The sequence below is a fragment of the Hypanus sabinus genome, unplaced genomic scaffold (assembly GCF_030144855.1).
Source record: "Hypanus sabinus isolate sHypSab1 unplaced genomic scaffold, sHypSab1.hap1 scaffold_697, whole genome shotgun sequence".
NCBI classification, from domain to species: domain Eukaryota; kingdom Metazoa; phylum Chordata; class Chondrichthyes; order Myliobatiformes; family Dasyatidae; genus Hypanus; species Hypanus sabinus.
The window spans coordinates 213,410-230,931 of record NW_026781549.1 but is presented as its reverse complement, the minus strand read 5'-3'; the positions used below and the strand labels follow the sequence as shown (position 1 = coordinate 230,931).

Sequence of the window (17,522 nt, the reverse complement as noted above, 5' to 3'; positions counted from 1 at the left end):
GTTTGGGAAGTTGTTGGAATCGATTGTTAGGGATGAGATTACGGAGTACCTGAGACACATGACAAGAGATGCCAAAGCCAGCATGGATTCCTGAAAGGAAAATCCTGCCTGAGAAACCCACTGTGAATCTTTGAGGAAATTATCAGCAGCGTACACAAAGGAGATGCAGTAGATATAGTGTACTTGGATCTTCAGAAGGCCCTTGACAAGGTGCTGCACATGAGGCTGCTTAGCAGGATAATAGGCCATGGAATTACAGGGAAGTTACTAGCATGGGTGGAGCATTGGCTGGTCAGCAGAAAGCAGAGTGGGAATAAAGGGGTTCTATTCTGGCTGGCTGCCGGTTCTGAGTTCCACAGGGGTCGGTGTCCGGACCGCTGCTTTTTACGATGTATGTCAATGATAAGGACAATGGTATTAATGGATTTGTGGCTATGTTTGCCGATGAAGCAAAGATAGGTGCAGGAGCGGGTAGTGTTAAGGAAACAGAGACCCGACAGAGAGACTTAGATAGTTTATGGGAATGGGCAAAGAGGTGGCAAATGAAATACCAAGTTGGAAAGTGTATGATAATGCACTTCGGTGGAAGAAATAAACGGGCAGACTATTATTTAGATGGGGAGAGAATTCAAAATACAGAGTTGCAAGTAGTCTTGGGAGTCCTTGTGCAGGATACCCGAAATGTTAACTTCCAGGTTGAGTCGGTGGTGAAGAAGGCAAATGCAATGTTGGCATTCATTTTTAGAGGTACAGAATACAAGAGCAGAGACATGATGGTGAGGCTGTCGGGGGACCACACTTTGAGTATTGTGTGCAGTTTGGGCTTATTTTAGAAAGGATATACTGATGTCGGAGAGGTTTCAGAGAAGATTCATGAGAATGATTCCAGGAATTAAAGGTAATCCGTATGAGGAACGTCCAGCAGCTCTTGGGCTGGATTCCCTGGAGTTCACAGAAACCTTCAGAATTGAAGGACGTCTGTTTAAACTGAGGTGAGGAGAAATTACTTCAGTCAGAGGGCATGAAAGGGTTTGGTGTGAAACCAAGGGAGTGGGGATGAGAGGAAGAATCGGATCAGCCCATGATTTACTGGTGGATCAAAATCAATGGGTTGAATGACCTATCTCTGTTCCTGTATCTGATGGTCTTATAGATTTACTCATCTCCATCCATTTCAAATTTCCACAAAGTATGTACATTTCAATATCTTAAACACATGGATTTCTGCAGATGCTGGAAATCCAAAGCACCACACACAAAATGCTGGAGGAACTCAGCAGGTCGGGCGGCATTTCTGACATGAATCAACAGTCTACGATTCAGGCCGAGACCTTCCTTCAGTTCCGGAAAGTTAGGAGGAAGACTCCAGGCTAAAATATCGTGGGGAGGGGAAAGTGACAGGTGAAGCCAGGTGAGTATGAAAGGTCAGGGGCTGAAGAGGAAGCAATCTGGTAAGAGGGGACAGTGGAGCACAGGGAGAACGGAAGCAGGTCAAGACGCCATGTGAAGTGATAGGCGGGTGAACATAGGCATGGGGCCAGAGAGGTGAATAGAAGGAAAACGGAGGGGTGAGGGATTATTTTTTACCGACAGTCATGACATCCGTTTGGAGACAAACTCGAGGGAAAGTAAGTTGTTACTCTTGCACCGTGACCGGAGAGGAAGCAACCGAGCCAAAATGGTAATGAAAATCAGAATTAAAATGTTTGGACGCCGGAAAGCTGAGCTTGTCACCAATGGAGTGGTGGTGCTCAATGAAATCAACCCCAGTTCATCACGGGTCTCCCCAATGTACAGAAGCCCGCATCGGGAGCAGGAAACACAACAGACTTCCACAGCAGTTTGGCAGCTGAAGTGGTGCCTCACCTGGGAGGAATGACTGGGGCCCTGACGAGAGCTGAGTGGACAGGTGGAGTACTTTGTCCACTTGCAGGGAAAAGTGTCGGGTGGAAGATCAGCAGTGAGGGACAGATGAAAAGAGGAATCACGGAGGGAGCATTCCCTGCGGAGTGATGGGTATGGGAGGCAGTGATATGTTTGTTTGTAGCGTCCATTTAAAATGGATACAGGCCAGCCACGCTCACCTGATCTTCTGGCTGCCCTAATAGCGATAGAGTTCCTCTTGCACTGCCTACCACACACTGCCCCTCTGCAACCAACATATTCTGCTCATGCAAGCGGGCAGTTCGCTCCACCTTGTCCATGGAGTTTCACAGCATCGATGTGTGTAGTGAGGTCTACAAAGTCCATGCTGGTGTTTCTGCCCACGCCGATCTCTTTAATTCTCTCATGTTACAGCAATGAATTTTCCTGTGATGGGGAAACATCTCTGTCTATCTGTGCTTCTGTCTATCTATCTATTTTTCTATCTTCCATCTAAGTTTCTGCTCATTTCTCCCACACAAAATACACACACACACACACACACACACACACAGACACACAAACACACTCACAGACACACACACACACACACACACACTCACACACATTCTCTCACACACACACTCTCACACACACACCCAGACACACACACACACACTCACAGACACACACACAGACACTCACTCACAGACACACACTCACAGACACACACTCACAGACACACACACACACACTCACACGCACACACTCACAGACACTCAACACACACACACACACACACACAGACACTCACTCACAGACACACACTCACAGACACACACACACACACTCGCACACACTCACAGACACTCAACACACACACACACACACACTTTCTCACACACACACTCACACACACACACACCCAGACACACACACCCAGACACACACTCACAGACAGACACACACACAGAGACACACACACAGACACTCACTCACACAGACACTCACTCACACACACTCACTCTCTCACACACACTCACACACACCCAGACACACACACACACAGGCACACACTCACAGACGGACACACACACACAGAGACACACACACAGACACTCACTCACAGACACACACTCACAGACACACACGCTCTCTCACACACACACACACACACTCACACACACACACTCTCACACACACACTCACACACACCCAGACACACACACACAGACACACACTCACAGACGGACACACACACACACAGACACACACACAGACACACACACACACACACACACACACATACTCTCACACACACACACACACACACACACACACACACACACAGACACACAAACACACTCACAGACACACACACACACACACAAACACACACACACTCACACACATTCTCTCACACACACACACTCTCACACACACACCCAGACACACACACACACAGACACACACTCACAGACCCACACTCACAGACACACACTCACAGACACACACACACTCACACGCACACACTCACAGACACTCAACACACACACACAGACACACACACACAGACACACACTCACAGACACACACTCACAGACACACTCACAGACACACACTCACAGACACACACTCACAGACACACACTCACAGACACACACTCACAGACACTCAACACACACACACACTTTCTCACACTTTCTCACACACACACTCACACACACACACACCCAGACACACACACCCAGACACACACTCACAGACAGACACACACACAGAGACACACACACAGACACTCACTCACACAGACACTCACTCACACACACTCACTCTCTCACACACACTCACACACACCCAGACACACACACACACAGGCACACACTCACAGACGGACACACACACACACAGAGACACACACACAGACACTCACTCACAGACACACACTCACAGACACACACGCTCTCTCACACACACACACACTCACACACACACACTCTCACACACACACTCACACACACCCAGACACACACACACAGACACACACTCACAGACGGACACACACACACACAGACACACACACAGACACACACTCACAGACACACACTCACACACACACTCACAGACACACACACACACACACACACACAACTAGAGTTTCAATTTCACGGAATTTCAATTTCTTTGCCCCAATGGAACTTCATTTTTTCGGTCTATTTCATATATTCTGCGCTTATCTGTTCACTGTTCACTGAACTTAAGGTACTCGGGAGTATTTATTGAAATTATATATTATATTCGCTCATAGATAGCGGGGTCAAGGGATATGGGGACAGAGTAGGAACGGGGTACTGATTGTGTATGATCAACCATGATCACAGTGAATGGCGGTACTGGCTAGAAGGGCCGAATGGCCTACTCCGTCACCTACTATCTGCTGTCTATTGAAATTCATGCAGAAGCGCCAAATGGATTTTAGTGAGAATTTTGAAAATGTTCCCCAGATTAGGCCGCGTCAGGGTGGCAGGAAGCAGAGATCCAGGGGAACTTGGCTTTGTGGATACTGAGATGACCTGACCACAGAGGCAGAGGGTGCTGGTAGAGTGAGAAGCGTATTCTCTCTGGAAGCCGGTACCCAGGACTGTTCTGAACAGATCTGTTACGACAACCCTGTTCATGGTGATTTTTACTTCACTCGGAAGGAGATGCGTATGTGGATGCGGGTTCAATTGCAGCATTGAAGTGAAGTTTGTCTGGGTACATGGATGGGGGAAGTATTGACATCTAGAGTCTGGGTGCACGTGGATGGGTCCAGGCAGAGAATTGCACAGACTAGATGGGCCGAAAGCCCGGTTTCTGTGCTGCAAGAGAATGAATTACATTGTGTGTCCTGCACAAGCCAATTTCCCAGGAGACTTAAATCATTCCAACGAAATGTCCTAAAAATCTGCAAAAACAAGAAACACTCAATGGATGAAGAATATCTGTGGAGAGGAACAAAGACAGGCAGACAGACAGACATACTTTATTGATCCCGAGGGAAACTGGGTTTCGTTACAGCCGCGCCGACCAAGAATAGTGAAGAAATATAGCAATAGAAAACCATGAATAATTAAATAATAATCAGTTAATCATGCCAAGTGGAAATAAGTCCAGGACCAGCCTATTGACTCAGGGTGTCTGACACTCCGAGGGAGGAGTTGTGAAGTTTGATGGCCACAGGTAGGAATGACTTCCTATGATGCTCAGTGTTACATCTCGGTGGAATGAGTCTCTGGCTGAATGTACTCCTGTGCCTAACCAGTACATTATGGAGTGGATGGGAGACATTGTCCAAGATGGCATGCAACTTGGACAGCATCCTCTGTTCAGACACCACCGTCAGAGAGTCCAGTTCCACCCCCACAACATCACTGGCCTCACGAATGAATTTGTTGATTCTGTTGGTGTCTGCTACCCTCAGTCTGTTGCCCCAGCACTCAACAGCAAACATGATAGCACTGGCCACCACAGACTCAAAAGTTAATGTTTCAGCTCCAGCACACTGTGCCGGAATGGCTTCAAACAATTTCTGATGTGATTTCAGGTCTCCAGCATCCTGAGTGCTTATTTAATTTCCAGCTGCTCACAGACAGACGACAGTGAGTGGGAATTCCCAAACACGGTGAGGACACTGAACCCGAGGTAGATAACCAACGATGCAAACACTGAACATCTCGCCTCAGGTACTCACTGCCTCTGTGTATTGAGATTACCTCGCACCCCTATTCCCTCTCTCCGATCTTTTCGTTCTGTGGCCATTCAGCCCCTCTAACCATCAACAAGATGGCAGCTTCCACTTCATTGCATTCTCTATAACAAATACTCTGTAAACACTTTGTTAACCTTCTATTGAATTAATTTCCGTCTTCTGCAGCTCGGTGTTACCCCAAACACTCACCTACCACCCCTGTCACTATCTCCACCTTCCCTCCTCCCCCTCACCTGGATCCACCTCTCACTCCTCAGCTCTTGCCCCATCCCCACCCCTCACCTCTTTTCTCTGACTATTTCCCGTCCACTCTCAGTCCAGAGGGAGGGTCTCGGCCCGAAATGTTGACGGTCCATTTCCCTCCACAGATGCTGCCCGACCCGCTGAGTTCCTCCGGCAGTTTGTTCTTTGGTCTGTATAACCCGTGTTAGTCTGGGGAGCGGGATTTTACACCATATTCCAGGTACAGTCTCAACAAAACACAAATAATTGTCACTTTGTCCGGACCAATGGCCCCGCTCGCAGGGCAACAGTCTGCCGGTGTTTGCCCCCCAATGTGGTGAATCCATCTGCTCGCCACCACCGTGGGCTCAGACATTTCCACAGATGAGCCCCTCCTGTCCCCACCGGGACAAACATCCTGTCCGCCCTCTCTCACCATCTTCATCCTTTCAATAAAATCCCCCTCTCCCTCCCTTCCCGGGGGACCGGCATCAAACCGACGGGCCGAGCGGTCTGCTCCTACCTCTCAGCGATACATCAGACTCCGGCCGCAGGAGACGCTTCACAAACGCCCCGACTTCCCTCGGAGGGAAATGGAAATAAATCAGAAAGCGGACATTTACTTTGAGATTGTTCCGCCCTGACGGGAGATCGACACTTGAGCGGGAAACGCCCACTCCGCTGGTCCGCTTCTAATACTGGCTGTAACCAGTGATTGACATTCCTGCGCACCAATGGGAACAGCGCAGCTCCTGAAGATTTGTATTTCAGCAGTGGGGGAGGGGGTGGTCACGTGATTGGTAGCTCAGCGGTTAAACCGACAAAGCTCGAGCTCTCCAGCGCGTGGGTGATGTAGTCACCGCGCACGCGAGGGCAGGTCCCGGTGTGGGCAGCCCAAATGTGTCGTCAGACTCCGTGGGGGGGGGGGGGCGGAGCTGTGTGACGTCACCCATGGCGGAGCTCTGGCATTTAAAAACACCTGAATGGACGTTTCTGATGATTCCAGTGGGACAACAACATTTATCACGGGGTTCGTCACTGAATCCAGTGTTGTGAGATGTAAAGCCCCCTGATATGTGTCCGGCTGTGCCGTGTTGTTGGTGGAGTGGGCAGCGTGGTGTTTGTCTCGATTCGGGTCACAACACCAGAATTGCCAGCGGGGTCCACACACAGTGTATTAGTCAACAGAAATCCTCTCGTCCCTGCAGTCTTTGTCCCCCGGTAAACTCAACACCCTGACACTGTGGACCATAGATACCCCTTCCTCTCAGAGTCAGGGAATCATTCAGATTTGTTTGGACGGATTTGATGTAGAGTTCGGGGTGTCACAGTGAAAGGGCCGGACGGCCGAACTCTCTCCGTTGACCAAACATCCTTCCAGGTGAGGCGACACTTCACCTGTGAATCTTCCGGGGACGCCCGTTGTGTCCGCTGCTCCCGATGCGGCCGCCTCTACACTGGTGACACCAGCTCCTCCGCAGTTGTGCGGGGTAGGGTTATTTTTGGGGGGGGCGGATCGACGTTATTGTTCCCTTTTGTGCGGAACGGGTGGGTTTTGGGGGTTGATGATCGGGATGCCGTTCTTTTTGATGCGGGGGGTGGGGTGGGAGTTTGATTTTTCTCTCTGAACGACTTTCATGCTCTTTCGTTGTTTTGTGGTTCTCTGGTGAAAAAAAAAACGCAAGAGTTGTTTATGGATACCTGCTTTGATAATAAACTGACCTTTGAACTATCCGCTCCCAGCGGGACTTCCCGGTGTCCAAACATTTTTATTCTGATTCCCATTCCCGATCCGACGTGTCAACCCATCCCTTCCTCTTGTGTCAAGTTAAGGCCACCCTCAAGGTCCAGGATCTGCACCTTATATTCCGTCTGGGTAGCCCTCGCCCCAACCTGATGGCACGAATATCGATTTCTGCTCCCGGTGAACAAATCTCCCTCCCTCCCACTCCCTCTCTTCCTCTCTGACTTCTCACGACTGTTGACTCTTTCCGATAGATGCTCCCGGGCCTGCTGACTTCCGCCACCATTTAGTTTGTGTTCCTCTGGATTTCCTGCATCTGCCGACCTTAAAGAGCAACCAGGAGAAAATCTGCAGATGCTGGAAATTCAAACAACACACACAGAATGCTGGTGGGACACAGCAGGCCAGGCAGCATCTATAAGGAGAAGCACTGTCGACGTTTCGGCCCGAAATGTCGACAGTGCTTCTCCTCATAGATGCCGTCTGGCCTGCTGTGTCCCAGCAGCATTTTGTGTGTATTATCTGCAGACTTTGCCGCGTTTGTGCTTTGCCTCTCCGTTGTCCCTTACGCCTCCGATCACAGGAGGCGCTGCAGGGACCGCTGGCCACTAGTGGCGATGTGCAGACCTCCGGCCGTTGGTGTCACTGTACGGACCTCCGGCCACTGGCGACGATGTGCAGACCTCCGGCCACCGGTGGTGCTGCGGAAAACCTCCTGTTAAACGCATGCGCAGAGCTGACTGCAGCTGTTGTTGGGGGTTCTCCGACTGGAGCGGGGGTAAGTGGGGTCTGATCTCGGCGGATTTCTTCAAATTGGGGGCCGGTTGCATTGAGAAAGGGCCGGGCCCGAGCTCTGCGAGACGGCTGGAGCAGGGGTGCAATGCCAATCTTTTAGCTGCCGGAGCTGTACGAGCGGTGATTGATAAGTTCGTGGCCCAAGTTAGAAGGCCTAAAGTTATACAGCTCTCGGTACATGTACGTGCAGTTCAACTTCCTTACCCCATTCATGTGATGAGCACGTACACAAATTGGGTGTATGTGTGTGTGTATATATATAGGGCTTTTTATAATGTCAAACACTATACAAATATGAAAGAAATATATATGAATTCCAGAGCTGCACAGAAATACGGTGATAGCTAAGACATTAACAAGATTATAGCCAATCACTGCATTTCAGTATATAACTGGTACAATAAAACATATAACACTTAATTTAATAATACGATAAAGTATTGCACATTTGCATTCACTAATAATCATAAAATATCATTCTCAAGCAAGTGGAGTAAAGAAAGTTGTTTGCTTAGAAGCCATAGGGTTGTTAGTAAGAAAAAAATTACTTTTGTATTAGCAAGTAATCCACGGACCACCACAGTCACAGCTCCAGGATTTCACCAAAAACGATCAAATATCTTAATGTTATTCCTGGCATTTCCCACCACCCCCATTCACCAACCCCTATCCCCAACCCCCACTTCCGTAAAATTCCCTCAATTTAATATGCAGCTGCTGTTAAATCCCACGCTTGTTTATTTTGACTTATTTTCTAACAGAGGTGCTGGAGTGGTGCTCCGGTGAGCTCCGGAGGTGCTCTGCACCCCTGTTTAGATCCAAGTAACATGGCCCCGGGGATCAAGCTGCCCCGGTTTATGAGGTGTTGAACGAGTATTTCTGGTCTGGGATCAAATGTTTGTTTCTGGAGTTCCTTTGGAAGCAATGCTGCTAATCTGAGGAGAGAATGAGTTTGTATTCCATCCCTCACAAGGACAGGCTGTGAGTAAATGGGCTGTTCTGTGTTAGAACCAGTAGAAATAGACCTGGGGGGGGTTCAGTGTTCGAACTGTGTTTGGGAATTCCTCCTCGCTGTCACCTGTCTGTCAGACAGTGGAAATCAAACAGAAACTCAGGTTGCTGGAGATCTGCACTAAAAATGATAAAATTTGAATCCATTCCGACAAATGATTGTGAATCTGAATCGTTAAATTCGTTACTCTCCCCACAGCAGTTCCTTACCTTTTGTGCGATTCTGGTGAATCCAGTTTCTTTTTATTCCATTCACTCTGGAATGGTTCAAATTTCCTGATTGTCTGTTATACTTGGGAGTGTGTTCAGTGCAGTTGTTGCTAATGAGATTCACGTGAATAATCTCAGGTATGATTGGCTTTATGTATGAGGAGCATTTGTTGGATGGGGCTGTGCTCAATGGAGTTCAGACGGGGGCGAAAGGGGAGGGGGTGGTTAAGTAAACCTACCGAATGCTGAAAAGCCTGGATACAGTGGACATGGAGAGGATGTTTCCATTAGACGGAGAGTCTGTGATTTGACAGCACGGTCTCAGAATAAAGATGCTTCCCTTCAAAACTGTGATGAGAAAAATTTCTTCAGCCAAAAGATGACTGAACTGTAGAATTTGTTGCCACAGAGGTTGGTTGAGGCTGCCATTTGGGTATATTTATGACAGAGATTAATATATTGATTATTGCTAAGTAGGTTCAGGGTTACAGGAGGAAGGCAGGAATATGGTGCTGGAATAAATCTCAGCCACGGTTGAGTGGTGGGGCAGACTCAATGGATCGAATCACCTAATTCTGCTCCTGCATCTTACATCTTACCATGACTGAACGATTACTCCTTCCTATCCCATATCAGGTTTTGTGACGTGTCAGGGACAATTACAGATTTGTTCACTGAGATTGTTATATTTGTCTTGAATATTTAGATTTCAGTGAGCAGAAATATTTTGTTGTCCTTTGTATTGTTAACGTGCTTCATTATCTTTCGTGTTAATGTTAGACCTGCGGTGAGAGATTTATTGGAAGAAAAGCCCACAACTGGAAGCAAACCACGACTGAAGATGAGGGAACAGCAGCAAGTGAACCAGCCCGAGGACTGAGAGCACCGACTGGAGAGAAACCCTTCTGACACAGGGTTTCCATTGATTCAGTCAGGAGCAAGTTTGGTGAGTCTCATTTACTCAAACACTGGTCCTTTAGACATTACATGCCGTATATTCCAGAGTATAAGCCGACCCCCATTTTCAAGGTTAAAAAAGGGACTTTTTCATGTTACCTTTGTATAAGCTGACCCCTTTTATAAAGGTTTTTGATTTAATCAGAAACAATCACAAGATCTCACATGCCTGTACTCAGCTTTGCAGGATCCGGAACCTGAAAATTTTGTGAACCAGTACCTGCTAAGGAAACAGGCTTACACAGTGAAGAGCATTATAAGCAAATTCTTAATAAATAAATCAGGGAGGAAAGTTTTGGATTAGGTCTCCAATGGTGAAGAAGCCTCTGAAATGTAACCCCCGCAAAACCATTTAGCACCCATCGTAATCTCGTTAAAACATAACACGGGGTGGCGGGATCAGTACGTGCAATCAGTATTGAGTTTGCGACCGCCATGTACAAAAGATTAAAACGAGTGCAATGTGATGCTGGCTTCAAGCTGAAGGTTGTTGATTTTGCTAAAGGAACGAATAATTCTGCAGCTGCTAAGAGGTTTAGTGTAAACGAGAGAGAGTGAGAGAGTGGAGAAAGGCAGAGGACACGCTGAGGGAAATGCCAAAGAAGAAATGTGCAAACTGCAGGAAAACACGCCAGTGGCCAGAACTGGAAGAAAATGTCTTAGAGTGGGTGAATCACCAGCGATAGTCCGGATACATTGTTACCGGAGAAATGATTCGAGTTCAAACGTTGAAATGGGACGAAAAACACCGTGAGGTCAGCGAAAATTTCAAAGCTACGCGAAGTTGGTGCAGCCGATTTATGAATAGGCACGATCTTGTGTTGAGACGAAAAACAAAGATTGCTCAGAAAATTCCCGTGAGGTGTTGTTGTTTACGTTCAAAATCGCTGCCGGTTGCTTGACGTGGGTTAAAGAGGTGTGGCGTCGACGTTCCGAAGGTTTCGGGAAGGAAAAGTCGCTGCTTGTCTGGGACGTGTTCAAAGCGCACTTGTCAAGTGAGACAAAAGCAGCATCAAAAGCTGAAAACAGGGACATTGCTGCTTTGATCTCCGTACTCCAGCCACTAGATGTACGATCCACAATGATCCCGCAATTCGTACTCTTCTTCAAAAATAAGTTATATCACAAGATTTATTTATTTCAATCTGTAACAATGCGTGGTTGCCGATTTACACCTGCCAGCGGGGAGGATTGATTTCTCTGAATTTGAGCAGCATCGGCAGGGGTGACCTTTGGAGAGAGGAGTGGGCGGCAGTGAACGTGAGAGGATCCACCGGAGAGGATCATCTCTGCAGCAGTAGTCTGCCGTGTCTCCGCGCTGGGTTGGTTTCACCGGGACAAGACACCCAGTGAAACGACTGTTAATCGAAGAGTGTCCCAAGCATTTCAGACAGAGAGTAATTTCAATGTGTCGTCTTACCCGGAACACCGAAGACAGCGAGAATAGGGTAAAATGCAATCCTTCCATCCCGGATTGTTGGTAGAGCCATTTTTCGGATATTGTACAAAAGGTACCGCACTCCTTGCACTAAGGACCACTCGCCTGCGCTCTGAGCTTGCTGCCCTTTTATATATTAATCTACGCCTCGATAAAAATAAAACAACAGGCACAAAGGTTGCACAATGACTCAAGTTAGTTACAGTCAGTGAACAAACAAGGCGCCGTTTCTAATTCTGTGTTCTCTCGGCACCACACCGTCTAGCAAAGTAGACAATCAGGAAGTTTTTAAACTGTTCCAGGCATTCCGCATTGAAATGCCAGTCGCCTAGTTCTATTGATGCCTTGATATTCATTTTATTTAATATTAATTGTATGATATCTCGGTCCATATCTCTTAAAGCAAATGTTTGCTCAGTGCGAGCTCACGTTTTATCCTGAACACAACCCCACGTTATGTGAGCATCACAGCGGGCTTGCACAGTCTGCATTAGTTGCCCAATAAATGTGTGGAACATACCGATTTCATCACCTTATTCCAACTTTGCTCATTTTTCTTTTTTTAAATTTATTTTTTATTGAATGTCATCATTGAACTGACATTTCCATAAGATGTATTTCAGACATTGTACAAATATATCATACAATCACGTATGTCACAAAACTCCACATAGTATTTATCTGAGGTAAACACTTATAGAAAACAGTCGAAAGAAAATAAAACAAGCAAATTGAAAAATAAACTATGTGCAAATAGAGAGGGATTTTTTCTAACAACATATTCATTGATATGTGAGAATAAAATCAGGCCTGTGAGGCATCGTGTAGTTAACCCATTTTACCCAGTATGAATCAAATGATTAAAATATGCTGTTATCTTCTCCATTTTGAAAATGCCCATTGTAATTTCCATCCATGAATCTAAATGTGGGTTCTCCTGTGATAACCATTTCCTAGTAAGTGTCTTTTTAACAGCCACCAAGAGTATATTCATTAAATATTCATCAATTGTATACCATTCTTGAGGTAGATACACAAAATTTATGGTCTTACTCCCTAAGGGTATTTCACATTTAAAGATGTCTTGTAGGGCATTGTGTATCCCCCTCCAATAGTCTTTGATAACAGGACAGTCCCAAAAATATGATAATGATTTGCATTTTGATTTCTCCAGCGAACAGGAGGTTTACTGTCATAATGGGATTTCTAAGAGGGTGTAATAACATATCTTATCAAGTTATTTCCATACGAACTGCCTCCATTTCTGTGAACTCTTCCATTGATACCTCCATACTATTGTCTATTCTTGCTCAGATATAATTATCTCTCCTTCATTCTCCCATTCTGTTTCAATGTATGAAGCCGAACCTGTTTTAAGATTTGACAACCCCTTATACATGCTTGAAATTATTCTACTGCCGTTATCTGAATTACATGCTTTTCTAAATAGCTCTATCAAGCATGTACTTGCCTGGGTACATTTTTTCGCGTCCTATTAACATATTGTCGCATATGTAAATACCGTTAAAAATCCTGTTTTTCTAATCTTGTTTATCTCAACTAATCCATTAGATTGAGGGGGAAAATGGACTAAATGTTGTATGAACAAAGCCCCACTCACATGCAAGATGTTTCATGCATTCACTACTGAATTGTGGACCACTGTCTGTGAAAACTTCATCAAGGACACCATGTCTTGAAAAAAAAACTGATTTCATGCATGTAATTACATTTTCTCTCATCTTACATTTCTCTTTAAGCATTTCAAAACTGAAGAGTGTTCCTTCTTTCATTATGTTGCAAGGAACTGTTATTCCTTTAGCTGCCCCATCCTTAAACCTAGCACCCAGAAAAAGAAAAAGAAATCAGAGTCCATCTTGCCATATCTTCCTTAATTTGTTTTATATAAAGGCTGATAATCACATTCTCATAATTTTACCAAATCTTTTGGCACAATGATGCCCAAATATTTGAAAGATTCTGTTTGCCATGCCCGGAGTATCAACTTTCTATTTCCCTTGGTGGGCTATAGTTATATGAAATTAATTGGGTTTTATCTATGTTGATCTTGCACCCTGATATTTTACCATATTGTTCAAAGGATTGCATCAATTTAGGTAAAGAGTATGTTGGTTGCCCTAGATAGATCAAAATGTCATCAGTGTAACAAGCCAAATTATGCTCTGTACCTTTAATATTAATTCCTCTGATATCTTCATTTTGTCTGATGTATTGAGCTAATGGTTCCAGACACAGTGCGAAGAGTAGTGGTAACCATGCACAACCCTGTTTCGTGCCCCCTTCTAGAGAAAGACTATTTGATAAATATCCATTGATTTTAATCCATGCCATACAGTTATGTCTTCAGCAGGACAGTAGCATCTGGTGAGCTGTTATTTGCACGACTACTTGGGACAATCCACGACGACAAAAAATAAATACTAAAAACAATAACGTACAAAATACAGGACTGCACTTGATCTAGCTCAAAGGTGATCAGCTGACTGCAGCTGACACTAAGGTAGAAGTGATGCAAAGTGGGCGCGATTTTAAATCAACTTCAGCAGGGAAATCATGCTACGAGAAGAATAAACACCAGAGAGACTGCAACGATGGTTGAGATTAGGAACAATTATCTAACCCAGTATTACAATTGCAAAGCAAGTGTGCGAAGAGCTGTTCAGGCAACAAGAGTTCCCTTTTACCAAAATTGCCGTTTCGGATGTAGGTATTTTGTTTTCTCTTTGAGACTGTGTATATTGTGGGTGTTTCTGACTGATCTCCTGAAAGTCCTGTTGCAGCAAAGACTTTGATTCTGTTCATGGTTTCGATACATCGTGAATAGTTGGGGTGGCCAGTTACATAAAGCGGCAGCCGGCATAGTGGATGGAAAGCCATCATTTCACTACTTAGGCCAGAAGGCTTGGTGGACGAGAGGCGAATTTTTCATGGTATGTTTAAAAGAAAAGCTGTGGCAAACGCGAGATTCTGATCATTTTAATGAGGTCCTATCAAGCAAATAGGTATCCTTATGGAAGCCTGAATAGTTTATTTTACTATTCTGAAAGCGTCGTCTTTGAGACCGGCGTGATACTGGTTACAGAGAAATGGTTGTAAGATGACCGGGTTCGGTGTTCATTATTACAGCATGTCAAAGAACAAGAGGCAGCACAGATGTTCAGTGGGAAACCCGAATAATCTTCATTGTTGATAGAGACGTAGCTGTAATGCAGAATATGTGTGATTTTCTAATCAGACAATGGGAATAGTAAACACAAAAGAGTCTGCAGAACTATTTGCTGGAAAAACCCAAATCGTCGGACGCCATCTATGGAGAGGAATTTCTTGACGCGAAATGTCGAATGTGTAATTCTCTGCATAGATACTGCCCTTCCTCCTAATTCGTCCAGTATTGTTATGGATTTTTCCCAGGGCTGAAACGGCTAACATGAGAGTGCACAGGTTCAAGGTGCTGGGAAGTGGGCACAGAGGAGATATCAAGGGTAAGTTATTTTTTTTACGCAGAGAGTGGTGAGAGCATGGAAAGGGCCTGGAGATGGTGGTGGAGGCGGATATGATAGGGTCTTTAAAGGGACACTTGGATAGGGACATGGATCTTAGATAAATAGAAGGCTGTGTTTAACACTGGATAATTTTTAAAGGAAGTAGAGGTTCGGCACAAAATTCTTTGCCTGGGTTATCACAGAGTCATGGTATACACCAGCTTTAGATTCAAGTGCAATGGACCCGGGATCAAGCAGCACATGTTTATAAGATGTTGAGCTACTATTTATTTTCTAAGCTCAGATTTTTGCTTCTGGAGTTCCTTTGTTATTGCTGGAAATGTTTTCAGTACACTGGTGTCCACACAATTCACAAGAGTAATCTCAGGAATGAGAGGGTTTATGTACGGGAAGCATCTGATGACTCTGGGCCTGAACTCTAAGGAGTTCAGAAGTATAGAGGTGGATGGGATCTTATTTAAACCCACAGAATGCTGAACAGCCTGGAGTCAGTGGACATGGGGAGGATGTTTCCATCAGCCGGAGAGTCTGTTATCTGCGAGGACAGCCTCAAAATGAAGAAGTTTCCCTTTAAAACAGAGATCAGAGAAACTTCGTCAGCAAAAGAGTGGTCGGCCTGTGGAGTTTGTTTGCAACTGATGGTGGTTGAAGCTGTCATTTGGTATAAAAATGGCAATATGTTATTGATCGGTAGAGTAGGAATCATGTTTTGTTAGCCAGAACAATTATACGATTAATTCAATACAGCACGAGGCATGGCTGAAAGCAGCCTTTACAATTTTAGATTCATCATTTCAAAATGGCTACAGTTTTAACCTTTGTCACAATGTAACTTAGAGCGTGTGCTGCTGACTTTGGTATTTCCTTTTTCAGTTACTGTTGTTGAGCCACTTCCTCCGTTTCCACGGTAACAAACCACGAGAACTGCAAGAAGTGTTGCACAATTTCATCGTTCTGTGTTCACTTCCTCTTTGTGTAGAGTCAGTAACCCCTGGAGCAACTTCAACGGAATGATAGTGGGAGGAAAGGATTCTGTAAGCATTAGCAGTGTGGAGTGAACATAGAAATATAGAAAACCTGCAAGCCCTTGGCTAACCCTGCTGTCCGAAACATGTACTTACTTCAAAAATTTCCCAGGGTTAGCCATAGTCCGCTATTTTTCTAAGATCCAAGAGCCTCTGAAAGGACCCTACTCTGTCCGCCTCCACCACCGTCGCCGGCAGCCCATTCCACGTACACACCACTGCCTGCGTAAAAGAAAAAAAAACGTACCCCTGACATTGCCTTGGTACCTACTTCCGAGCACCTTAAAGCTGTGCCCTCTCGTGTTGGTCATTTCAGCCGTGAGAAAACGCCCCTGCCTACTCGCACGATCATTGCCTCTCATCATCTTATACACCTCTATCAGGTCACGTCTCATCCTCCATCTCTCCGAGGAGAAATGGACAAGTTCACTCAACCTATTCTCAGAAGGCTTGCTCTCCAATCCAGGCAACATTCTTATATATCCCCTCTGCCCCCTTTCTATAGTGTGCACATCGTTCGGTTAGCGAGGTGACCGGAACGGAGCACAATACTCCATGATGGGTCTTACCCGGGTCCTATATAGCTGTACCATTACCACTCAGCTCTTAAACTCAGTCCCACGGTTAATGAAGGCTAATGCACTGTAAGCCTTCCGTAGCACTCAGCCAACCTACGCAGCAGCTTTGAGTGGCTTATGGACTCGGAGCCCAGGATCACAGTGATGCTCCACACTGCCAAGAGTCTGACCATTAATACTATATTCTACCATCATATTTGACCCAGCAAAATGAACTACCTAACACTTATCTTGGCTGAACTGCATCTGCCACTTTTCAGCCCAGCTTTGCATCCTATCGATGTCCCGCTGTAACCTCTGACAGATCCTCTACACTATCCACAATACCTCCAACCTAGGTGTCATTAGCAAATTTACTAACCTATCCCTCCACTTCCTCATCCAGGCCATTTCTAAAAATTGCT

General features: G+C 45.6%; 1 long non-coding RNA gene across 1 annotated transcript; it reads left to right on the top strand.

Moving 5' to 3' along the window:
- Positions 1-6,812: 6,812 nt before the first annotated feature.
- LOC132389893 (uncharacterized) lies at positions 6,813-17,216 on the top strand. Its single transcript, XR_009510719.1, has 3 exons — positions 6,813-7,217; positions 10,377-10,542; positions 16,389-17,216. It is a non-coding gene; the product is annotated as an uncharacterized LOC132389893 (long non-coding RNA).
- The last annotated feature ends 306 nt before the right edge of the window (positions 17,217-17,522 follow it).